Source organism: Leopardus geoffroyi, chromosome C2 (genome assembly GCF_018350155.1).
Source record: "Leopardus geoffroyi isolate Oge1 chromosome C2, O.geoffroyi_Oge1_pat1.0, whole genome shotgun sequence".
Taxonomy (NCBI): Eukaryota; Metazoa; Chordata; class Mammalia; order Carnivora; family Felidae; genus Leopardus; species Leopardus geoffroyi.
Window position 1 is genome coordinate 149,568,757 of NC_059333.1, and position 25,789 is coordinate 149,594,545.

A 25,789-nucleotide genomic window follows, 5' to 3' on the forward strand; every position below is an offset into this window, starting at 1 on the left:
AAGTGCTCGTGGCTTTCATTTTACTTGAGTCATCCCGTGGGATGGGACACAGAGCCACCGCATCGCACATGGGACGACATTATCGCCGAGAAGAACACACAGGCAAGGGCAGAGCGTGGGAGCTCCCGTGTCTCACCGTCTTGGACAAGCTGCAGAAAGGGTAGATCTTCCTCCTGAAAAGAACTCAGGCTGGAGTCTGCTTCCATTCTCAAGCCTCACGTAGAGCAACCCTCCAGGGTCGTACATCCCAGTGCCAAACGGGAGAAATGACACCCAACTTGAGGAAACTTGACGAGGCCCTTGTTTCCTCCTTCCTCCTCCATTTCCGAAGTTTGCTGGATAGAACACATTTTATGGATTCTTTTCCTCCCCACCTCAGTGGGTTGAAGGCCTCACCACCTGTTTCTGTTTCTTTCCTATTTACCCTTAAAATTTTAACAAGTTTGTGTTTACTTGTCGAAACAAGACACCAATCTTCCTTGAGGATGTAGTCTAGGAAAACAAACAAACATAGATGCAAATAAAGAGGCTAAAAGATGACATACAAGACAATAATGACAAAATAGACTTTGTGCCTGGAGCATCTCGTAAGGCTAGAAGATAAGAAGTGTTCAAAAACAAAACAAAACAAAAACCACAGTAATGCGCTACGTCAACACAACCCAGGGGTCATCTAAAGGAATTCCCAGTAGCCAAAGCTGAAACAGTTTGACCAAAAAATAAGGTGGTATTGAGTAATTTGGATTATAACCCAAAGTGAAAAATAAATATCCATAAATACACAGTGACATAAATAAACGATTGAATAAATAAATATATGGGGAGGAAGAGACAAATCTCCCACACAGAAGAATTCCAATTTAAGTATGTAGATCTCCATTCTCAACGGGGTGAAACATAACTCCCTACTCTGGAAGTGTGGGCTAAATATAGTGACTTCCTTCCAGAGAGTTCAGTAGAGAAGGGGAAAAAAGAGTCACACTACAGTGGGGAAACCTGGTAAACACCACCTCTGGCAGGTGATCAAGGCTTACATCACCAGTGAGTGACAAGTCATGTTGATGGCATGTACCCTTCATACGAAGCCATGAGAAGGGCATTCCGCCTCTGTGGGCTTCTTCCCCCAACCCATAGCCCCAGTCAAATCATGAGAAATATATCAGACAAATTCAAGTGAGTCACATTCTAAAAATACCTAACCAGTATTCTTCAAAACTGTCAAGGTCGGGGTGCCTGGGTGGCTTCGTCGGTTAAGCGGCCGACTCTTGGTTTCGGCCCAGGTCATGATCTCACAGGTCACGAGTTCAGGGCCCCACATCAGGCTCTATGCTGTGGGTACGGAGCCTGCTTAGGATTCTCTCTCTCTGCCTCTATACTGTTCACACTCTATCTCTCTCTCTCTCTCTTTCTCAAGAAAAAATAAACATTAAAAAAATTAAAAGTTCTTTAAAAAAAAATACCGTCAAGGTCATCAAAAACAAGGAAAATCGGAGAAATCGCCATAGCCAAGAGAAGCATAAGGAGACACAACAATTAAATGTAACATGGTATCCTGGACATTTGATAAAAACCAAGGAAATCTGATTAAAACATGGACCTTAGTTATGTATTAATATCTGTGACAAACATGCCATAAAGGGTTTTTAAAGAGAAAATTCAGGGGCACCTGGGTGGCTCATTTGGTTAAGCATCCAACTTCAGCTCGGGTCACCATTCCATGGCTCATGAGTTCAAGCCCCCACATTGGGCTCTGTGCTGACAGTTCAGAGCCTGAAGCCTGCTTCACATTCTGTGTCTCCCTCTCTCTGCCCTTCCCCCGCCCATTCTCTCTCTCTCTCTCTCTCTCTCTCTCAAAAAAAAAAAAAAAAAAAAAAACAACAACAACATTAAGAGAAAATTCAGCATGGGGCATGAGAAGCATTTATGCCATCTTCATAATTTTTCTATGACTCTAAAACTATTCTAAAATAAGTTTATTTAAAAAATAATGGTAACTATTGAAACTGGTGTAATTTGAAGTCGGGATAACATTTAATAATATGATGAGAATGTTTAATGCACCGGTTATGAAGAAATTATTTAAATGTATATAAAATCAATACCTTGAGGGGCGCCTGGGTGGCGCAGTCGGTTAAGCGTCCGACTTCAGCCAGGTCACGATCTCGCGGTCCGTGAGTTCGAGCCCCGCGTCGGGCTCTGGGCTGATGGCTCAGAGCCTGGAGCCTGTTTCCGATTCTGTGTCTCCCTCTCTCTGCCCCTCCCCCGTTCATGCTCTGTCTCTCTCTGTCCCAAAAATAAATAAACGTTGAAAAAAAAATTAAAAAAAAAAATCAATACCTTGAAATTAAAGTACAGTTGCCACAAAATCTCGAATGCTATGGGAGCGGGAAGAAGTTGGAGAAAGAAGTCTAGAGGTGATGCGGGCTTGGGCAAAATGGGTGAAGGGGAAGGGGAGGCAGGCACAGGCTTCCAGTTATGGAACGATCAAATCATGGGATGAAAGATGCATCACAGGGAATAGAGTCAATGGTACTGTAATAGTGTCGTAAAGTGACAGACACTTGAGCTAAACACAGCATAAAGTATGGAAAAGTTGAATCTTTATGCCGCACACCTGAAACTGATGTAACATTGTAGGTCAACTATAGTTCAGTAAAAGAGAAAATAAATTTTTAAAAAAACTTAGAAAGAAGGTAAGTCTGGGACGCCTGGGTGGCTCAGCTGGTTGAGCATCCGACTTCAGCTCAGGTCACCATCTTCTTGCCGAGAGTTGGTGAGTCGGAGCCCCACATTGGCATCGCGGCTGTCAGCCCAGAGCCCGCTTCAGATCCTCTGTCCCTTCCCTACTCGCACTCTCTCTCTCTCTCAAAAATAAATTAAAAAAATAAATAAAAAAGAATCAGCAAGGCTATACGGGCCAACTGAAGCATGCTTAAAAAAAAAAAAAAAAGAAGAAGAAGATAGGGTTCTCCAGGTGGCTCAGTTGGTTAAGCGTCCAACTCTTGGTTTCTGCTCAGGTCATGATCTCACGGTTTTGTGAGCTTGAGCCCCGCGTTCGGGCTCTGTGCTGACAGCCCGGGGCCTGCTTGGGATTCTCTCACTCTCCTCTCTCTGTCCCTCCCCCGCTCATGCCCTCTATGTCTCTCTCAAAATAAATAAATAAATAAATAAATAAATAAATAAATAAATAAATAATAAACTTTAGAAAAAAAAGGGTAAGTCTGAAGGTTTTGTCCTGGGTAATGTATGATTTTGATGGAAAAATAGACATTTTTTTTTTTTTTTTTTTTTTTTGTAGATGCTGGGGGTTATTGCTAGAGAAATCGAAGTAGGGTAGCACATCCAAATTGATAGAGGGCAGCAATGATAAAGCATAATAAAGTCAAATATAAAACATGACAGGAATAAGGCCAATATGTAATCAGTGGTCATAGGAAATGCCAAAGGGTTTAATCCTCCTTCAGAAAGAGAAGACTCTCAGACTGGGTAAAGAAAGAAAAGCCCAGCCCACAAAATAATAGGAAAGGCAAAACTACGATAATAGAAGGCGCAACGAATTAAGAAAAGAAAACACACACAGAAAGCGTGGGTGATACTACTCACACAGCAGCAACGTCCTCACCTGCTTACACTTGGCTTCCTCAGTCCGCTCACACCCAGCCTGAGTCCACACCAGGCCTGCCTGCCTGGAGTTCTGCCCTTTTCCCCGGTAAATCTGAGGGTTTACATTTTCCCCAAATCCACCCCATTATTCTTGTCACCCCTTGTGCTGGGCCTGCAAATGACTCACTCAGGCTTCTGGCCTCTGCGGATCTCTGCCGTGGAGGCCACTTGGAGGCCCCCTGATGTCGCCTGAAGCACAGCTAATGCAGGTCTGTCATGTTTCATTAGAGTTCACTAAGACCCGGGGATAGTGATTACATGTCAGGCAAGTTCACCAGATGGATAGACTTGCTGTTGTGATATGTCATTTATCCCCAGATTAATCCATGGATTTCATATAATACCAATCAAATGCCAAATAATTTTTTTTAAGGAAATGACAATGTACCCTACAGTGCATATGGAAGGATAAATACATAACAATATCCAAGATAATTGAAAAAAATATCCTGGGGTACTAATTCTGACCAGAAAGCAAAATATGGAGGGATAATAACTAGAGGGTTGTTTCTGTCATAGGAATAGACAAACACAGGAATTGCACAAAACCGAGAGTTGAAAAACAGGATAATGTATCTATGAAAATTTAGTTTTTTCACTAGCAGGCATGGTTTTCCCCTTGTTTTATTTTATTTTATTTTATTTTTTAATTTCCTTTGATTGAATGCAAGCGGGGGAGGAGCAGAGAGCGAGGGGAACAGAGGATCCGAAGCAGGCTCTGTGCTGACAGCAGAGAGCCCAAGCGGGGCTCAAACTCACAAACTGCGAGATCATGACCTGAGCCGAAGTTGGCTGCTCAAACGACTGAGCCCCCCAGACACCCCTCCCCTTGTTTTAACAGTCAAAATTCTTTGGGGTCCTGGATAATTAAATAAACACTGTGTTACTGGAAGAAGACTGTAAACAGTTTTACTAGTCACATAGTGCCCATTGTGACACGGGTTTCAGGTAAGATCCTGGGATAATTCAGAGGAAACACTTTTCAAAAGTGTTTCTAAGTGTTCCATTTTTCCCTAATTTCTTCTTCCTCTTTTTATTATTTTTTTGAGAGACTTTATTTCTAGGTCATCTCTACACCCAAGGTGGAGCTTGAACTCATGACCCCGAGGTCGAGAGTCACATATTCCACCAGCTAAGCCCACCAGGCACTCCTCTTCTTCCTCTTTTTAAAGAAATGATCCTAGGGGCGCCTGGGTGGCTCAGTCGGCTGAGCGTCCGACTTCGGCTCATGTCATGATCTCGCGGTCTGTGAGTTCGAGCCCCACGTCGGGCTCTGTGCTGACAGCTCAGAACCTGGAGCCTGCTTCGGATTCTGGGTCTCTCTCTCTCTGACCCTCCCCCGTTCATGCTGTGTCTCTCTCTGTCTCAAAAATAAAATAAAAACGTTAAAAAAAAAAAAAAGAAAGAAATGATCCTGAAAATATATCTATAGACTCCTTACCTTGTCCTCTGATATTCCAAGATTAACCGCCATCACCCACGCGTTCGGCAGTTTTTTTAAAAAACCTGTGAAAAAAACCTCAAATGTAAAAACAGAATCCTTTAACGGGCTTCATGTATTCAGACCAACTTTAACAATGATCCTTACAGAGCCCGTCTATCTTCCTCCTGACTCAATTCCCTCATCTCTTAAATTATTTTGAAGCAAATCCCAATCCCAGACAACACAGGTTGACTTCAGTCTGAATCTCTAAAAGACAAGAAGTCCTTTTCTGTCAAGTTACCTAAAATGGACATATTATTGGTATTATGCTAAGTGAAATAAGTTATAGAGAGAAAGACAAATGCCATATGATCTCACTTACAAATGGAATGTTAAAAAAACCAAAAGGAACAAATACAAAAAGCAGAAACAGACCCATAAATACAGAGAACAAACCGGGGGGGGGGGGGTACCAGAGGAGAATAGAATGCGGGATGGGCAAAATGGGCGAAAGGGAGTAGGAGATACAGGCTTCCAGTTATGGAATCAAGAAATCATGGGAATAAAGAGACCGTAGGGAATATAGTCGATGCCTACTGTAAGAGCACCGTATGGTGACAGATGGCGGCTATGCTTGTGGTGAGGAAAACATAACGTGTAGAGTTGTGGAATCGCTATGCCATATACCCGAAACTGATGTAACATGTATGTCAACTGTACTTCGATAAAAGAAAAAGTACATATTATTAGTGAAGTTGGGTTCACAAAACTTACCTTGACTTAGCTTTTTGAGGGATTGGACGTTCGGCATCTTTTGCAAAGTTTTCAATTTCTTCCTTAAAGATTGTTTTATTGTATTTTTCTCTCTGTGTTTGAGGCCATGTCGTTTGAATTTTGCTAAAAAGATACCAGTTTCATGAAATCTCCTAAATTATTTTCGTGAAATTGCATCTAGCAAGAGACAAAAAAGTAGGATGTATCAAGTTAACGCCAGAGGAGCAGACTGATGATGCAGGAGAGAGGGGATGGACCCAGGGAACAAGTGTGTGTGTGGGGTTGGGGGGTGGGGGGAGGCTGGCCATCCACTGTGAAAGGGGGGAGATGGGGTTCACGGATTCAGATAGAGGTAACTGTGTTGATTCGGTGCTTCCACTGTGAGTGAGTGTGGTGATGAGACTAGCTGAGGTTGGACGAGAGAGAAACTGTGAGTCAGCCCAAAGAGGGAAAAAGTGAATTGTCTAAGAAAATGTAGGATTTCCTGGAGGCCTGAGAGACCATTTGAGATGCCTGGGTTACACATTTAAAGTAGGACTAGATCGGCATGATTGCGTGTTTCTCTCCAACCACAATCCCCAGCTCCATGTTGGCATGAAAGGGAGGAAGAAAGTTGAGTTTAACCAAAGTTTGTTTTTTTTTTTTAATTTTTATTTACTTTTCAACATAATACTTAATTTTATTTTTTTAAATTTACATCCAAATTAGTTAGCGTATAGTGCAACAAGGATTTCAGGAGTAGATCCAAAGTTGTTTTTAATGCTGAGTTTAATGAAGAAAGCGAGGTAGGTTCAGGGTAGTGGTGAGCATACACAGGAGAGTAATTTTAGTGATTGGGAAAGTAAAAACAAGGTGAGAGTGACAATGACCCAAACATTTGAGGTGTGGGAAAAATAAAATAGCCATGCCTTGAAAGGATTACAGGAGCGGTGATGTGTTCAGGGAACAGCCAAAGGATTTGGCCGATGATGGGCTGTAAGTCCTAGACTGATGATAGGCAGAGCAGAAGGACCAGGAAGGGCACAGAAGGGTGTGGGGGAGATTGTTGCATTAAATATATCAGGATAAGATTACAAGAGAGGAATGATGCCCTAGGATATTACTTCTTGTGACTGTTAGTTACTGCCTATGAATCTTATTACTCTTTACTTCTGGGCTTTTCTCCACCCAGAAAAGTGGATTTGCTATTTAAAAGCTCCCCCCATCCCTGGGAAGATTTTCTTTCCTTTAGTTTTCAAAGCGGTCTTTCTTTGTCTCTCATGTCTATAACGCAAAAGCGGTCCACCTCTGGTTGGTTCTAAGAAACCTTGCAGAGAACATTGTAGGCCAGGCTTGAATTTTTCTTCAATAGTCAACTGGTCAAAAAGAACTCCCCAAGACAAAAAAGCTGTGGGTTAAAAAGGAGTTTCTAGGGGTGCCTGGCTGCCTCAGTTGGTAGAGCATGTAACTCTTGATCTCTGGGTCATGAGTTTGATCCCCGTGTTGGATGTAGAGATTACTTAAAAAAATAAAGCATTTAAAAAAAAGGAGGGTTAAAGAGTAGACATGCTGGGAGTGTAACCAACCTGCTCAGGCAGCTTGCTAATACCTTCAGGACCTACAATTAACAATGTAGTACTAACACTGGGCACACCCACCTTAATGACTTGGTGGATCATATAACTCAGGTCATGATAAGCAGCTCACGTCCCAAGGGTACCTAATATCAAATGGTATCTTCCAGGGGCCTGTAACAACTATTTCTCAAAGAGAGTTAGTTGATGAGGAGAGGATGCTCCGTTTCAGATTCAAAGACACCACCCATGGGCTAGTGCTGTCAAGGACGACCACAGGATCCATGCGGACTGACGCAGACCACTGCATCCGTTGGAGTATATGGACCAAATCACAGGGCTATTTGCTCATTAGCCTGGACAGGCTGGAAAGGCTCTCTCATTCCTGGATCCACTCAAATTTGGCATCCTTCTCATATAATTTGGCAAACTCAGGGTCACACATCCGAATATTTTGCCTCAGAAATCCAAAGCAGCCTAGCAAACATCGTGTATCCTTCTTAGTAGTAGAGAGACAAGGTGTGGCAATTTCCTCTCTGCTTTGAAACATGGGCCACTGGCTTGCCAGAAAATCCAACCACCCACAAACTCATGGCCAACCTTTGACAAAGCAGGAAAGAATACCCAATGGAATAAAGACAGTCTCTTCAGCAAGGGGTGCTGGGAAAACTGGACAGCGACACGCAGAGGAATGAACCTGGACCACTTTCTTACACCATACGCACAAATAAACTCAAAGTGGATGAAAGACCTAAACATAAGACAAGAAGCCATCAAAAGTCTAGAGGAGAAAACAGGCAACAACCACTTTGACCTCGGCTGCAGCAGCTTCTTACATGACATGTCTCCAGAGGCAAGGGGAACAAAAACAAAAATGAACTTTTTATCAAGATAAAAAGCGTCTGCACACCAAAGGAAACAATCAACAAAACTAAAGGCAACCAATCGAATGGGAAAAGATATTTGCAAATGACACATCAGACAAAGAGTTAGTGTTCAAAATCTATGAAGAACTTATCAAACTCAACACCAGAAAAACAAATAACCCAGTGAAGAAACGGGCAAAGACAGGAATAGACACTTTTCCAAAGAAGACATCCAGATTGCCAACCAACGCATGAAAAATGCTCAACGTCACTCATCATCAGGGAAATACAAATCAAAACCATAGTGAGATGCCACCTCACATCTGTCAGAATGGCTCAAAAGAAAAAATCAGGAAACAACAGATGTTGGTGAGGATGTGGAGAAATAGGAAAACTTTTGCCCTGCTGGTGGGAATGCAAACTGGTACAGCCACTCTCAAAAACAGTACGGAGGTTGCTAAAAAAATAAAAAATACAGCTACCCTACGGCCCAGCAATTGCATTACTATGTATTTATCCAAAGGATACAAAAATACAGATTTGAAGGGGCACATGCACCTCAATGCTTATAGAAGCACTATCAACAATAGACAAAGTATGGAAAAAGCCCAAATGAGGAATGGATAAAGAAGATGTATACACACACACACACACACACACACACACACACACACACACATATTACTTGGCAATCAAAAAGAATGAAATCTTGCCATTTGCCACAGTGTGGGTGGAACTAAGGTATGTTATGCTAAGTGAAATAAGTCAGTCGGAGAAAGACAAATATCATATGATTTCACTCATATGTGAAATTTAAAAAACAAAACAGATGAACATAGGAGAAGGGAAGACAAGGGAAGACAGATCAAGTTTGCAGCAGACATATCCACAGAAACTTGGCAGACCCGAAAGGAGTATTCAATGTGTTGAATCAGAAAAATACGCAGCCAAGAATTCTTGACACAGCAAAGCTGTCATTCAAAATAGAAGGAGAGATGAAAAGTTTCCCAAACAAAAATTAAAGGAATTCATGACCACTAAATCAGCCCTGCAAGAAATTTTTTTTAATACGAAATTTATTGTCAAATTGGTTTCCATACAACACCCAGTGCTCATCCCAAAAGGTGCCCTCCTCAATGCCCATCACCCACCCTCCCCTCCCTCCCACCCCCCATCAACCCTCAGTTTGTTCTCAGCTTTTAAGAGTCTCTTATGCTTTGGCTCCCTCCCTCTCTAACCTTTTTATTTTCCTTCCCCTCCCCCATGGCCTTCTGTTAAGTTTCTCAGGATCCACATAAGAGTGAAAACATATGGTATCTGTCTTTCTCTGTATGACTTATTTCACTTAGCATAACACTCTCCATTTCCATCCACGTTGCTACAAAAGGCCATATTTCATTCTTTCTCATTGCCAAGTAGTATTCCATTGTGTATATAAACCACAATTTCTTTATCCATTCATCAGTTGATGGACATTTAGGCTCTTTCCATAATTTGGCTATTGTTGAAAGTGCTGCTATAAACATTGGGGTACAAGTGCCCCTATGCCTCAGCACTCCTGTATGCCTTGGGTAAATTATTAGCAGTGCTATTGCTGGGTCATAGGGTAGATCTATTGTTAATTTTTTAAGGAATCTCCACACTGCTTTCCTGAGTGGCTGCACCAATTTGCATTCCCACCAACAGTGCAAGAGGGTTCCCGTTTCTCCACATCCTTGCCAGCATCTATAGTCTCCTGATTTGTTCATTTTAGCCACTCTGACCAGCATGAGGCGATATCTGAGTGTGGTTTTGATTTGTATTTCCCTGATGAGGAGTGATGTTGAGCATCTTCTCATGTGCCTGTTGCCATCTGGATGTCTTCTTGATGGAAGTGTCTATTCATGTTTTCTGCCCATTTCTTCACTGGATTATTTGTTTTTCAGGTGTGGAGTTTGGTGAGCTCTTTATAGATTTTGGATACCAGCCTTTTATCTGATACGTCATTTGCAAATATTTTGTCCCATTCTGTTGGTTGCCTTTTAGTTTTGTTGATTGTTTCCTTTGCAGTGCAGAAGCTTTTTACCTTCATGAGGTCCCAATAGTTCATTTTTGCTTTTAATTCCCTTGCCTTTGCAGATGTGTCAAGTAAGAAATTGCTGCGGCTGAGGTCAGAGGTTTTTTCCTCTTTCTCCTCTAGGATTTTGATGGTTTCCTGTCTCACCTATTTCAGGTCCTTTATCCATTTCGAGTTTATTTTTGTAAATGGTGTAAGAAAGTGGTCTAGTTTCATCCTTCTGCATGTTGCTGTCCAGTTCTCCCCGCACCATTTCTTAAAGAGACTGTCTTTTTTCATTGGATATTCTTTCCTGCTTCATCAAAGATTAGTTGGCCATATGTTTGTGGGTCTAGTTCTGGGGTTTCTATTCTATTCCATTGGTCTATGTGTCTGTTTTTGTGCCAATACCATGCTGTCTTGATGATGACAGCTTTGTAGTAGAGGCTAAAGTCTGGGATTGTGATGTCTCCCGCTTTGGTCTTCTTCTTCAAAATTACTTTGGCCATTCGGGGTCTTTTGTGGTTCCATACAAATATTAGGATTGCTTATTCTAGCTTCGAGAAGAATGCTGGTGAAATTTTTATTGGGATTGCATTGAATGTGTAGATACCTTTGGGTAGTATTGACATTTTAACAATATTTATTCTTCTAATCCATGAGCACAGAATGTTTTTCCATTTCTTTATATCTTCTTCAATTTCCTTCATAATCTTTCTATAGTTTTCAGCATACAGATCTTTTACATCTTTGGTTAGGTTTATTCCTAGGTATTTTATGCTTCTTGGTGCAATTGTGAATGGGATCAGTTTCTTTATTTGTCTTTCTGTTGCTTCATTATTAGTGTGTAAGAATGCAACCGATTTCTGTACATTGACTTTGTATCCTGCGACTTTGCTAAATTCATGTATCAGTTCTAGCAGACTTTTGGTGGAGTCTATCGGGTTTTCCATGTATAATATCATGCCATCTGCAAAAAGTGAAAGCTTGACTTCATCTGTGCCAATTTTGATGCCTTTGATTTCCTTTTGTTGTCTGATTGCTGATGCTAGAACTTCCAATAGTATGTTAAACAACAGCAGTGAGAGTGGACATCCCTGTCGTGTTCCTGATCTCAGGGGGAAAGCTCTCAGTTTTTCCCCATTGAGGATGATATTAGCTGTGGGCTTTTCATAAATGGCTTTTATGATGTTTAAGTATGTTCCTTCTATCCCGACTTTCTCGAAGGTTTTTATTAAGAAAGGATGCTGAATTTTGTCAAATGCTTTTTCTGCATCGATTGACAGGATCATATGGTTCTTATCTTTTCTTTTATTAATGTGATGGATCACGTTGATGGATTTGCGAATGTTGAACCAGCCCTGCATCCCAGGAATGAATCCCACTTGATCATGGTGAATAATTCTTTTTATATGCTGTTGAATTTGATTTGCTAGTATCTTATTGAGAATTTTTGCATCCATATTCATCAGGGATATTAGCCTGTAGTTCTCTTTTTTTGCTGGGTCTCTGTCTGGTTTAGGAATCAAAGTAATGCTGGTTTCATAGAATGAGTCTGGAAATTTTCCTTCCCTTTCTATTTTTTGGAACAGCTTGAGAAGGATAGGTATTATTTCTGCTTTAAATGTCTGGTAGAATTCCCCTGGGAAGCCATCTGGTCCTGGACTCTTATTTGTTGGGAGATTTTTGATAACTGATTCAATTTCTTCGATGGTTATGGGTCTATTCAAGTTTTCTATTTCTTCCTGTTGAGTTTTGGAAGTGTGTGGGTGCTTAGGAATTTGTCCATTTCTTCCAGGTTGTCCAGTTTGTTGGCATATAATTTTTCATAGTATTCCCTGATGATTGCTTGTATTTCTGAGGGATTGGTTGTAATAATTCCATTTTCATTCATGATTTTATCTATTTGGGTCATGTCCCTTTTCTTTTTGAGAAGCCTGGCTAGAGGTTTATCAATTTTGTTTATTTTTTCAAAAAACCAACTCTCGGTTTCATTGATATGCTCTACAGTTTTTTTTAGATTCTATATTGTTTAGTTCTGCTCTGATCTTATTATTTCTCTTCTTCTGCTGGGTTTGGGGTGTCTTTGCTGTTCTGCTTCTAGTTCCTTTAGGTGTGCTGTTAGATTTTGTATTTGGGATTTTTCTCGTTTCTTGAGATAGGCCTGGATTGCAATGTATTTTCCTCTCAGGACTGCCTAGCTGCATCCCAAAGAGTTTGGATTGTTGTATTTTCATTTTCATTTGTTTCCGTATATTTTTAAATTTCTTCTCTAATTGCCTGGTTGACCCATTCATTCTTTAGTAGGGTGTTCTTTAACCTCCATGCTTTTGGAGGTTTTCCAGACTTTTTCCTGTGGTTGATTTCAAGCTTCATAGCATTGTGGTCTGATAGTGTGCGTGGTATCATCTCAATTCTTTTTTACTTATGAAGGGCTGTTTTGTGACCCAGTATGTGATCTATCTTGGAGAAGGTTCCATGTGCACTCGGGAAGAAAGTATATTCTGTTGCTTTGGAATGCAGAGTTCTAGATATTATCTGTCAGTCCATCTGATCCAATGTATCATTCAGGGCCCTTGTTTCTCTATTGACCATGTTGTAAGTGGAGTATTAACGTCCCCTGCAGTTACCACATTCTTATCAATAAGGTTGCTTATGTTTGTGATTAATTGTTTTATATATTTGGGGGCTCCCGTATTCGGTGCATAGACATTTATAATTGTTAGCTCCTCCTGATGGATAGACACTGTAATAATTATATAATGCCCTTCTTCATCTCTTGTTACCACCTTTAATTTAAAGTCTAGTTTGTCTGATATAAGTATGGCTACTCCAGCTTTCTTTTGACTTCTGGTAACATGATAGATAGTTCTCCATCCCCTCACTTTCAATCAGAAGGTGAGGTATCCTCAGGTCTAAAATGAGTCTCTTGTAGGCAGCAAATAGATGGGTCTTGTTTTTTTATCCATTGTGATACCCTATGTCTTTTGGTTAGCACATTTAGTCCATTTACATTCAGAGGTATTATTGAAAGATATGGGTTTAGAGTCATTGCGATGTCTTGCAACATATCACTCACAGAATCCCCCTTAGGATCTCTTGTAGGGCTGGTTTAGTGGTGATGAATTGCTTCAGTTTTTGTTTGTTTGGGAAGACCTTAATCTCTCCTTCTATTCTGCATGACAGGCTTGCTGGATAAAGGATTCTCGGCTGCATATTTTTTCTGTTCATCACATTGAAGATTTCCTGCTATTCCTTTCTGGCCTGCCAAGTTTCAGTAGATAAGTCTGCCACTAGTCTTATGGGTGTCCCTTTATATGTTAGAGTGTGTTTGTCCCTAGCTGCTTTCAGAATTTTCTCTTTATCCTTGTATTTTGCCAGTTTCACTATGATATGTCGTGCAGAAGATCGATTCAAGCTACGTCTGAAGAGAATTCTCCGTGCCTCTTGGATTTCAATGCCTTTTTCTTTCCCCAGATCAGGGAAATTCTCAGCTATGATTTGTTCAAGTACACCTTCAGCCCCTTTCTCTCTTCCTCCTCCGGAATCCCTATTATACGGATATTATTACGTTTCATCGCATCACTTAGTTCTCTAATTCTCCCCTCATACTCCTGGATTTTTTTACCTTTCTTTTTCTCAGCTTACTCTTTTTCCATAATTTTATCTTCTAATTCACCTATTCTCTCCTCTGCCTCTTCAATCTGTGCTATGGCCGCCTCCATTTTATTTTGCACCTCATTTATAGCATTGTTTAGCTCCTCACGACTATTTCTTAGTCCCTCGATCTCTGTAGCAATAGATTCTCTTCTGTCCTCTATACTTTTTTCAAGCCCAGCAATTAATTTTATGACTATTATTCTACTTTCTTGTTCCGTTATATTGCTTAAATCGTTTTTGATCTACTTCCTGGAGTTTCTTTTGAGGAGAATTCTTCCGTTTTGTCATTTTGGGTAGTCCCTGAGGTGGCTCCAAACCGCAGGGCACTTTCCCTGTGCTGTCTGAGTAACTTGTATTGGTGAGCGGGGCCACAGTCAGACCCGATGTCTGCCCCAGCCCACCGCTGGGGCCACAATCAGACTGGTGTGTACCTTATGTTCCCCTCTCCCAGGGGCAGGACTCACTGTGGAGTGGTGTGGCCCCTGTCTGGGCTGCTTGCACACTGCCAGGCTTGTGGTGCTGCTTCGATGGGATCTGGCATATTAGCTGGGGTGGATCCCCAAGGTGCACAGGGGCGGGAGGGGCAGGCTTAGCCTGCTTTGCCCTCGGTGGTCCCCTGTGGGAGGGAGGCCAACCCGTCGGAGGGATGGATCTACAGAAGCACCCCGTTCGGTGTTTGCGCGGTGCAAGCAAGTTCCGTGACGGGAACTGGTTCCCTTTGGGATTTTGGCTGGGGATGGGCAAGGGAGATGGCGCTTCCCAGCACCTTTGTTTCCCCCCGAGCTGAGCTCTGTCCTCTGGGACTCCACACCTCTCCCTCCCAGTGTCCTCTCGCCCTCCCGCTCTCCGAGCAGAGCTGTTGACTTATAACATTCCAGATGTTACGTCTTGCTGGCTGTCAGAACACACTCTGTCCGGCCCCTCCACTTTTGCAAGCCAGACTCGGGGATTCCGCCTTGCCTGGCGGGCGGCCCCTCCACTGCCCCGGCTCCTCCCGCCAGTCCGTGTAGCGCGCACCGCCTGTCCTCCCTTCCTACCCTCTTCCATGGGCCTCTCGTCTACGCTTGGCTCCGGAGACTCCGTTCTGCTAATCCTCTGGAGGTTTTCTGGGTTATTTAGGCAGGTGTGGGTGGAATCTAAGTGATCAGCTGGACGAGGTGAGCCCAGCGTCCCCCTATGCCACCATCTTCCGAACCTCCCAGCCCTGCAAGAAATTTTAAGGGGGACTCTCTGAGGGGAGAAAAGACAAAAAAAAAAAAAAAAAAAAAAAAGACCAAAGGCAACAAAGACTAGAAAGAACACCACCAGAAATTCCAATTCTATAGGCAACATAATGGCAATAAATTCATATCTTCCAGTACTCACTCTAAATGTCAATGGGCTAGGTGCTCTAATCAAAAGACACAGGGTAACAGAACGGATAAGAAAACAAGATCCATCTATATGCTGTTTACAAGAGACACACTTTAGCCCGAAAGACACCTTCAGATTGAAAGTGAGGGGATGGCGAACCATCTATCATGCTAATGGTTGACAAAAGAAAGCTGGAGTAGTCATACTTATATCAGACAATGTCGATTTTAAAATAAAGACTGTAATAAAAGATGAAGAGGGGCATTATATCATAATTAAGGGCTTTATCCACCAAGAAGACCTAACATTTGTAAACATTTGTGCTCCAAATGGGAAGCACCCAAATATTTAAAGCAATTAGTCGCAAACATAAAGAAACTCATTGATAATCAGACCATAATAGCAGGGGACTTCAACACCCCACTAACAGCAATCAACAAGGAAACAATGGCTTTGAATGACACACTGGATCAGGTGGACTTAACGGATATATTCAGAACATTTCATCCCAAAGCAGTGGAATATACATTCTTCTCCAGTGCACATGGAACATTCTCCAGAATAGATCATATACTGGGACACAAATCAGCCCTCAAAAAGTACAAAATTATTGAGATCATACTGTGCATATTTTCAGACCACAACACTATGAAACTCGGGATGAACCACAAGAAAAAATGTGGAAAGATAACAAATACTTGGAGACTAAATAACATCCTACTAATGAATGAATGGGATAACCAAGAAGTTAAAGAGGAAATTAAAAAGTACATGGAAGCCAATGAAAATGATAACACCACAGCTCCAAACCTCTGGGACACAGCAAAGGCAGTAATAAGAGGGAAGTATGTAGCAATCCAGCCCTTCCTAAAGAAGGAAGAAAGGTCTTAGATACACAACTAACCTTACACCTTAAAGAGCTGGAAAAAGAACAGCAAATAAAACCCAAAACCAGCAGAAGACAGGAAATAATAAAGATTAGAGCAGAAATCAGTGCTATTGAAACCAAAAAAAAAAAAAAAAAAAAAAAATAGAACAGATCAATGAAACCAGAAACTGATTCTTTGAAAGAATTAACAAAATTGATAAACCACTAGTCAGTTTGATCACAAAGAAAAAGGAAAGGACCCAAACAAATAAAATCAAGAATGAAACAGGAGAGATCACAACCAACACAGCAGAAATACAAACAACAATGAGAGAATATTATGAGCAAGTATATGCCAATAAAATGGGCAATCTGGAAGAAATGGACAAATTCCTAGAGACATATAAACTACCAAAACTGAAACAGGAAGAAATAGAAAATTTGAACAGACCAATAACCAGTAAAGAAATTGAATTAGTAATCAAAAATCCCCCCAAAAACAAGATTCCAGGGCCAGATGACTTTCCAGGGGAATTCCACCAAACATTTAAAGAAGAGTTAACACCTATTCTCTTGTAGCTGTTCCAAAAAATAGAAATGGAAGGAATACTTCCAAACTCATTCTTTGAGGCCAGCATTACCTTGATTCCAAGACCAGACAAGGACCCCACTAAAAAGGAGAACTAGAGACCAATTTCCCTGATGAACATGGATGCAGAAATCCTCAAAAAGATACTAGCCAACCGGATCCAACAATACGTTAAAAAAATTATTCACCACAACCAAGTGGGATTTAAACCTGGGTTGCAGGGCTGGTTCAATACCTGCAAAACTGTCAATGTGATTCATCACATCAAAAAAAGAAAGGACAAGAACCACATGATCCTCTCAATAGATGCAGAGAAAGCATTTGACAAAATACAGCATCGTTTCTTGGTAAAAGCCCTCAAGAAAGTAGGGATAGAAGGATGATACCTCGAGATCATAAAAGCCATATATGAAAGACCCAACGCTAATCTCATCCTCAATGGGGAAAAGCTGAGAGCTTTCCCCCTAAGGTCAGGAACAACACAAGGATGTCCACTCTCACCACTGTTATTCAACATAGTTTTGGAAGTCTTAGCCTGAGCAATCAGACAACACAAAGAAATAAAAGGCATCCAAATCAGCCAGGAGGAGGTCAAACTTTCACTCTCCGCAGATGACATGAGAGTCTATATGGAAAACCCAAAAGATTCCACCAAAAAACTGCTAGAACTGATCCATGCATTCAGCAAAGTCGCAGGATACAAAAATCAATTCACAGAAGTCAGTTGCATTTCTATACGCCAATAATGAAGCAACAGAAGGAGAAATCAAGGAGCCGATCTCATTTACAATTGCATCAATACCATAAAATACCTAGGAATAAATCTAACCAAAGAGGTAAAAAAAAAAAAAAACAAAAAAAAAAACTATACACTGAAAACTATAGAAAGCTTATGAAAGAAATTGAAGAAGACACACACACACACACACAAAATGGAAAAATATTTCATACTCCTGGATAGGAAGAACGAATATTGTTAAAACATCAATACTATCCAAAGCAATCCACATATTCAATTCAATTCCAATCAAAATAACACCAGCATTCTTCACAGGGCTAGAACAAGCAATCCTAAAATTTGCATGGAACCAGAAAAGACCCTGAATAGCCAAAACGATCTTGAAAATGAAAACCAAAGCTGGAGGCATCACAATCCCCAACTTCAAGCTGTATTTCAAAGTTATAAACATCAAGACCATATGGTACTGGCAAAAAACAGACACTCAGATCAATGGAATAGAATAGAGAACCCAGAAATGGATCCACAAACATATGGCCAACTAATCTTTGATAAAGCAGGAAAGAATATCCAATGGAATAAAGACAGTCTCTTCAGCAAGTAGTGCTGGGAAAACTAGACACGACATGCAGAAAAATGATCTTGCACCACTTTCTTACACCATACACAAAAATAAACTCAAAATGGGTGAAAGACCTAAATATAAGACCGGAAGCCATCAAAATCCTTGAGGAGAAAGCAGGCTAAAACCTCTTTGATCTTGGCTGCAGCAAGTTCTTACTCAACACATCTCTAGAGGCAAGGGAAACAAAAGTAATAATGAACCATGGGGACCTCATCAAAATGAAAATCTTCTGCACAGTGAAGGAAACAATCAGCAAAACTAAAAGGCAATCGAAAGAATGGGAGAAGATGTTAGCAAACGACTTATCAGATAAAGGGTTAGTATCCAAAATTTATAAAGAACTTATTAAACTCAACACCCAAAAAGCAATTAATCCAGTGAAGAAACGGGCAAAAGACATGAATAGACACTTCTCCAAAGACATCCAGATGGCCAGCCAACACACAAAAAAATGCTCAATATCACTCATCATCAGGGAAATACAAATCAAAACCACAATGAAATGCCACATCACATCCATTAGAATGGCTCAACAGAACAACTCAGGCAACAACAGATGTAGGCGAGGATGTGGAGAAGGAGAATCTCTTTGCACTGCTGGTGGGAATGCAAACTGGTGCAGCCACTCTGGAAAACAGTATGGAGGTTCCTCAAAATATTAAAAATAGAACTACCCTATGACCCAGCAATTGCACTACTAGGTATTTATCCAAAGGATACAAAAATACAGATTTGAAGGGGCACATGCACCCAAATGTTTATAGCAGCATTATCAATAGCCAAAGTATGGAAAGAGCCCAAATGTCCATCAACTACTGAATGGATAAAGAAGATGTGGTATAAAAATACAATGGAGTATTACTCAGCAATCAAAAATAATGAAATCTTGCCATTTGCAACTATATCGATGGAACTAGTGGATATTAAGCGAAATTAGTCAGAGAAAGACAAATATCATATGACTTCACTCACTTAAGACACAAAACAGATTAGCATAAGGAAAGGGAAGCAAAAATATTTTAAAAACAGGGAGGGAGACAAAACATAAGAGACTCTTAAATATAGAGAACAGAGGGCTGCTGGAGGAGTTGTGGGAGGGGGGATGGGCTAAATGGGTAAGGGGTATTAAGGAGTCTACTCCTGAAATCATTGTTGCACTATATGCTAACTAACTTTGATGTAAATTAAAAAGTAAATCATTTTAAAAAAGTGAGAGAAAAAGTAGTGGAAAGACAGCCCGAGACCAAAAATTCCAAGAACTTTTGATTTATATTTTATATCTTGGAGCTTTGGTATTAAAACACAACAGACCACTGTTGAGACCAGTTTTATTCAACTAAGAAAATAGGGACGACTATAAATTCAGCCGACGTATTTGTAATCCAAAGGATTACATTTCTTGTTTTCAATTTAAATCATGTAGCCTTGAAATAAGAGATTATTTCATCACAGCCATACAGATTCCTGAGATTTTAGTCCATGCTTCAAACCAAGAATTTAGGAACTTAATACTGTCCAACCCCATTAGAAGAAACTATCTCAGGTCCTGGATCTTAAATTCTTTTGTGTATGTGTGTGTGTGTGTGTGTGTGTGTGTGTGTGTGTCCCCTGTAGCAATTACTTTTTACTCTGAAGTCTTTTTTCAAATGGGTATCCATCCCAGGTGACTGCAGATAATAATTTCAATTATTATTTTCCCTCATTCTGCTACAGGTTGCCAAATTCCCATCCCTTAAGATGAACTAGATTTCATTGTCTTGCTCCCCAGATAGACCTGATATCCACCCCGTGTTTGCTCTGAATTTTTAAGGTCTTTCTTTAGCCTGCATCTACTCTTGGGATCAATTTCTACATTTTTCAGGACTCTTAACTGGAAGCAACAGAAATGGACTTTGATTAAAGGGAATATGTTGGTAAGATACTGGGAGGTTCACAGGTGTATTGGGAAGGCTGGGAGTTGGGCCAAAAAAAAAAAAAAAAAAAAAAAAAAACAAACCTCAAGAAAGAATAAAGAGAACCACAGGACTAGGACGAGGGCTAGGGTTCAAGCTATGACGTGAGTTTAGGATAAGGTTAGGATCAGGGCTTAGATTGGGGCAAGGACTAGGGCTCAGGCTAACCTAGTGGCAGAGTTATGTTTGGGATATGGCTAAAGTCAGGGTTACATTTGGGGCTTGGATTAGAGTTAGGGCTTACATAGGTCTAGTGTTGAAACAAAGTAGATTTAGGGTTATGGCTTTGACTTTGCCAACCTTAGGACAAAGAAAGCCATAGGACTACAGCTGGGGTTACCTCCAGTGCTATAGTTAGAATTAGGGTTAAGGCTAGTGTAAGGCTCATTTGTTCAATGTAGTTCATACTCCCGATTTCTTACCCAGGTTTTCTGTACCTGGCTAGTATACCCATCCTCCATGTACCGCCTTCTGCTGAAATTTACTCTTATCTGACCAGTAACCACCTCAACCTTGGAAATTAGGCTGCCCATCCCTAGTAGCCTGATATTTGATTGCTACATTAGCATTTGAAGTGACACCTCAGCTTTAAAGTGGAACCAACTCTAGGTTGCAATTTATGGTTCAGAGCTACCAGGGGATTTGGGCCAAATCTTGTCTCCAAATAGACCACACTCATTCTTAGCCGTTCCCATGCCCTCTCCTATTTTCCTCATTCTCCTCTTCCTAGCAACACTTCCCGATAAATCACATGCACAAAAATCCCCTTCTTAGGTTCCACTTCTGGCCAACTCAACCTAAGATAGTAAGCAACTCAACCTAACCCAAACAGAAGAAAGAGATTCATGTTCTGCACTGCCAATAATTGACAATCATCCACAATGCCTGTCTTAAAAGAAAACCCAGATGTATAAGCCCCACTATGTATTCTACTCCTGGGACAGTATTTCTCTCTCCACTTCTAATAGGCTCCTATCTTTTTGTTCACTGCTTTAGACTCAGGAGAGAATGCCTTGCCTGATGTACAGCAGCCCCGAGTATATATTTGTTGAATGAATGCACTTGAATACATATGATTCCTCTGATCCTGCTCCTAGACTGCAGCAAACTCTAGAGGGTCACCGTGCCAGACCTTTTCTCTCATAATTTGACGTTCTGCAGCCACAGGTGGGCTGTTAGTGTATCTTAGTGCTTCTACTCTAAATGACGCCCCATCACATATCACGCACTGCCTTGTCTTAATCTTTCCCTCCCCTCCATGTTCTCCTTGTCATCCTGCCCCTTCATTCTCTGCAGGTAATTTTTCTTTCTTCCATGTTATAAAAATTTAAAGCCCACATCATTAAGGATCATCTCTACTTCACAAATAGCTCCACAGATCAAAATTAATAAGCTAGAAACAGACCTTAATGTGCATATTAAAAAACTGGTCTACAGTGAAGGAGGCGTCACAATTGCCCGAGGAAAGGGAGAAGGTTAGTGCTGGGATAACTGGTTAATTATTCTGAGGCATATAAAGTTAGAACCTAATTTCCCAATGTTCACCAAAATAAATTCCAGATGGGCTGAATAATCCAGTGTGAACACTGAAACAATGAAAGTAGAAAAATAGGTGAATAGCTGATCTCCACATGGGAAATGCCTTCCTATGCTTAAAAATAGTATTTTTTACAAATCACAAAGCAAATGTTAAACCTTTGACACCATCCTATCACATGCGAATTTACCCTCAGGCAGCAAATCAGAACTGCTTGCGAGATGGATGGATAAGAACACTCATTTCAGTGTTAACCGTGTACCAGGAAGGAGGAAAGGGAAAGGGCCCTTCCCTTTCAGGGACAGGGAATGCGGCTTAATAATTCAGCCTGAGATTTCTTAAGAGAAAACTCGAAATTCAAATAATCTACAGTCTCTTTGCATTTCTAAAGGTAACAATTAGGAGCGGGCAACATTTGTTTACAGAAACTCCTTAGCCACCTTCCTGCGGATGAAAGATTAGATCAGTTCTGTCTAGGGGAGGTCGTTAATGGACTGGAAGTTCAGGTGCTCCATCAGATAAGGTGATGGGACTGAGACAATATTTCCTTGAAGACAAAGAAGGAGGGGTGTCAGCCTTGGACTGGGTAGAAGAGGTGAGAAGGGAAAATGGAGCTCTAGGGAGAGTCTGAAGGAGGAGCATGGTGCGTGGCGGGAAGGCTTGCAGAATGTAGACAAGCTACATTCCATATATGTGTGTAATATATAATTAAAAAATATATATATTCACTTAAATTATGTGACATACAGTAGAATAGGTAGTGCCGTTATGTGGTTTCAAATCTGAGATGTACACATTGTCATCTCTTATACCCAGCCCTGCACCCACTCGGGTCCCCTCCAACAATCAACCGTTAACTGGTTTCTTGTCCTTCCCTCAGGAGATGTTGGAGCTATTCTTTGCCTATGTGAGCCAATATCTACTACATGTATTCTTGTTCCTCTTTTTTTTTTTTTTACAAATGGTAATATATTACACTCAGTGTTATGCACCTTGCTTTTCCCCCTTAACAACTAGCCTTGGGTATATTTTTATATCAGCACACAAAGAGAAAAATTCATTTCTAATTTAATCAGTCTCTTGCTGATATAAATTTGAGTTATCAGTTTTTTAAAAAATTTTTTAAACGTTTATTTATTATTGAGAGACAGTGAGAGATAGAGCATGAGCATGGGAGGTGCAGAGAGAGGAGGAGACATAGAATCCGAAGCAGGCTCCAGGCTCTGAGCTGTCAGCACAGAGCCCAACGTGGGGCTTGAACCCACAAACTGCGAGACCATGACCTGAGCTGAAGTTGGATGCTTAACCGACTGCGCCACCCAGGCGCCCCTGTTACCAGTTTTTTTAAAATGCCTCAGGGGCGCCTGGGTGGCGCAGTCGGTTAAGCGTCCGACTTCAGCCAGGTCACGATCTCGCGGTCCGTGAGTTCAAGCCCCGTGTCGGGCTCTGGGCTGATGGCTCAGAGCCTGGAGCCTGTTTCTGATTCTGTGTCTCCCTCTCTCTCTGCCCCTCCCCCGTTCATGCTCTGTCTCTCTCTGTCCCAAAAAAAAAAAAAAAAAAAAAAGCCTCATCTGCATTGAATACTTTTGTGCGTATGCCATTTTTCAAATGTACACACACACACACACACACACACACACACACACACACACACACACATGTATGATAAATTTTTAGAAGAACTGCTTGGTCAATGAGGATGTGCATTTGGTATTTCGATATGTATTGCCAAACTGCTCTCTCCCTGGCAGTGTGCAAATGCCTGCTTCCTAACACCCTTGCCATGACCATGTCTAACATTCATTTTTAAGTTCTTTCTTTTCTGTGTTGTAACCTCTGTTATTACCACACTATCAGTAGAATATGTTTTGCACAGTAACATGGGCTTTGGGAAGGAAGAAGAAGAAAGCACCATCAGGTGCATGAGGGGGAAGCGGGGTCAGAGGTGCATAGGATGTGCTGAGGAGGAGATGGTGAGAAGGGACCAGTCATTAAGGAATTTGTTGCAAGTAATGACCCCAAAAAGTAATTTCTCTGAAAATCTAGTCCATCCTGGAGTTGCCACAGTATGTGTAAAGGATGTTAAGAGTGATTAATTTTGTTATTAAAGGGAAAAGACCTCCCAGGAGGCCAGTAATTTTAAAAGCTATGGGTTAGTATTATAAGGTTGAAAACCTCCCATCCAAGAGGGAGATGGCATCTGGCTCTTTCAGTGCATTTACGCTTGTAAACTGGTGCTAGAATGATCGTGTCCTCTCCCAGACTTTCCAGAGAGATGGGGTGCATTGGTCTTGAGGCTCCCAGACTCCAGCTTCTGTCTCCAGGACAGTCCATTCCCTGAGCTGGTAACCTGGGCATAGAGCACATCATATCTTAGGAAAAGCTGGAGCCCCCAGGGCACCATGGTCAGCTTCTGTGTCTAGTTCTCTGGGGAAATTATAGCTCAGAAGAGAATCATGGAAACAATCTCCTGCCCTCTGAATTTATACTCCTGGGTGGATTTTTTTTTTCCCTTTCAGTTTCATTCATTTCTTGTTTTAACTTTAATAATGCTTTCCTCCTATTTTCACTGGGGTCATTATGCTGTTGTTTTTCTAAGCTCGCTGACCTTGAACTAAACCCAGAAACAAATAATTGGCAAATCCACGACCATAACGAGTAACTTCAAAACACCTTTCTCAAGAACTGGCAGAGCAATCAGGACGAAGCAACATGAAAAGAAGGTCTGGAAGATTCAAACATGTCACTTAATAAACTTGAAAGTATGCATATGAAATTTTGAAGCCAACAAATAAGAGATCTTCATTCCAAACTCCTGTGGAACATTAAAAAATATTAATCATTTATTATAACAAAGGAAGTTTCAATAGCTTCCCCAAACCAAATACACACAGTCGAACAACAACAACATCTAACTAGTTAATTAAAAGCAAACAAATAAAAGCTGCTCTTAAATATCTTTTGGATTAAAGGAAAAAAAAATACTAACTATAGATGCTATGCATTTTCACATCTAGAATATTAATAATTTTGAAGTTTTAGCCTGGCTTCTGCATTGTATTTGTTTCCTCTGAGTTACTTGCATTGGTTAGCTTATTTTAATCTCTTTCATGTTAGAATCTTTCCTCACATATCTTGATATTTCTGTGTGTTCATATTCCAGAGTATTCATATGCCAGAGTAAGGTACTAAAAGGCTTATTCAGTGTTTATCACACATTTGGGGAAGGTTATTGATTAGTGAACTTCCTTTAGTTGAGATAAGGCACTGAGCTCTTTCAATGGGAGACCTTCCCTTCTGCCAGGTATTAGGCAAATCTCTTTCCCCAAAAGGGAACCTTCCAATTTTTTTCACCAAAGATTAGAACATTAGCTGCTGGCACTGTTCTGGGCAGAAAAAACTTCAGGGTTCAGAAGGCATTCTCCATTCTCCACTACTCTTGGCCTTTTGCTCATGTCATTTGGAAAGTATTTCCAGGTTTATCCTGCAAGCAGAAACCACTGAGAAAGATTCCTGAGAACGTAGAAGGGTTAGAAGTCAAAGAATAGATGTGATTCACCTGAGATTAAAGAGAGGCACAGCCCTTCTATAAGCAAAGCATGGCCGCTGATTAGTAACATCCTCATCACTTGGTAACATGATGGAACTGAAAACTTTTGGGCCTCATCCAGATGCACAGAATCAGAAGTTCTGTGGGTGGGACCCAGAAATGTGTTTCAACAGCATCCAGGTGATTCGGATGCTGAAATTTGAGAACCACTGAGCTAACTTGAATGGAAGGAAGAGGGGAGCTGGTGTTGACGTCTGGCGTCTGGAATCTGAGGACGTGGAGCTTCGAAAACCATAAACAGACGGAGAATCTGGTCTGTTTTCTCATGTGCAAGAAGCAAGGTTGTCCACAGTCTTCACTTTTCTAAAGAGTGAGGAACACGAGAAGCCGGCTTCATTCTCAGCTATTACTCAGACTATGTCGCCACGTCTTTGAGCTCTGGCAAGCGTCAAAAAACGGATGGGAGGAAACAGAAGACAGTGTAGAGGGAGAAGAAATGACAACGGCCTAGGCCTTCATAGCCCCCAACTGCGCATAGGTCCCCTATCTGCCCAAGAACCCGGCCCCCACACCCAGTTAGGTTGGACAAACGCTTTGCCAAG

General features: G+C 41.2%; 1 long non-coding RNA gene across 3 annotated transcripts; it reads right to left on the reverse strand.

The window, feature by feature from the left end:
- LOC123576202 lies at positions 1–25,779 on the reverse strand. Of its 3 annotated transcripts, none has more exons than XR_006701223.1 (6): positions 25,197–25,779; positions 24,311–24,452; positions 23,860–23,987; positions 5,861–6,037; positions 5,105–5,169; positions 1–173 (listed from the first exon to the last, which is right to left on the reverse strand). It is a non-coding gene; the product is annotated as an uncharacterized LOC123576202 (long non-coding RNA). The 3 variants fall into 3 exon arrangements; XR_006701222.1 differs by having other exon boundaries at positions 1–492; XR_006701224.1 differs by lacking the exon at positions 24,311–24,452 and having other exon boundaries at positions 1–492; positions 25,197–25,777.
- Between the last annotated feature and the right edge of the window lie 10 nt (positions 25,780–25,789).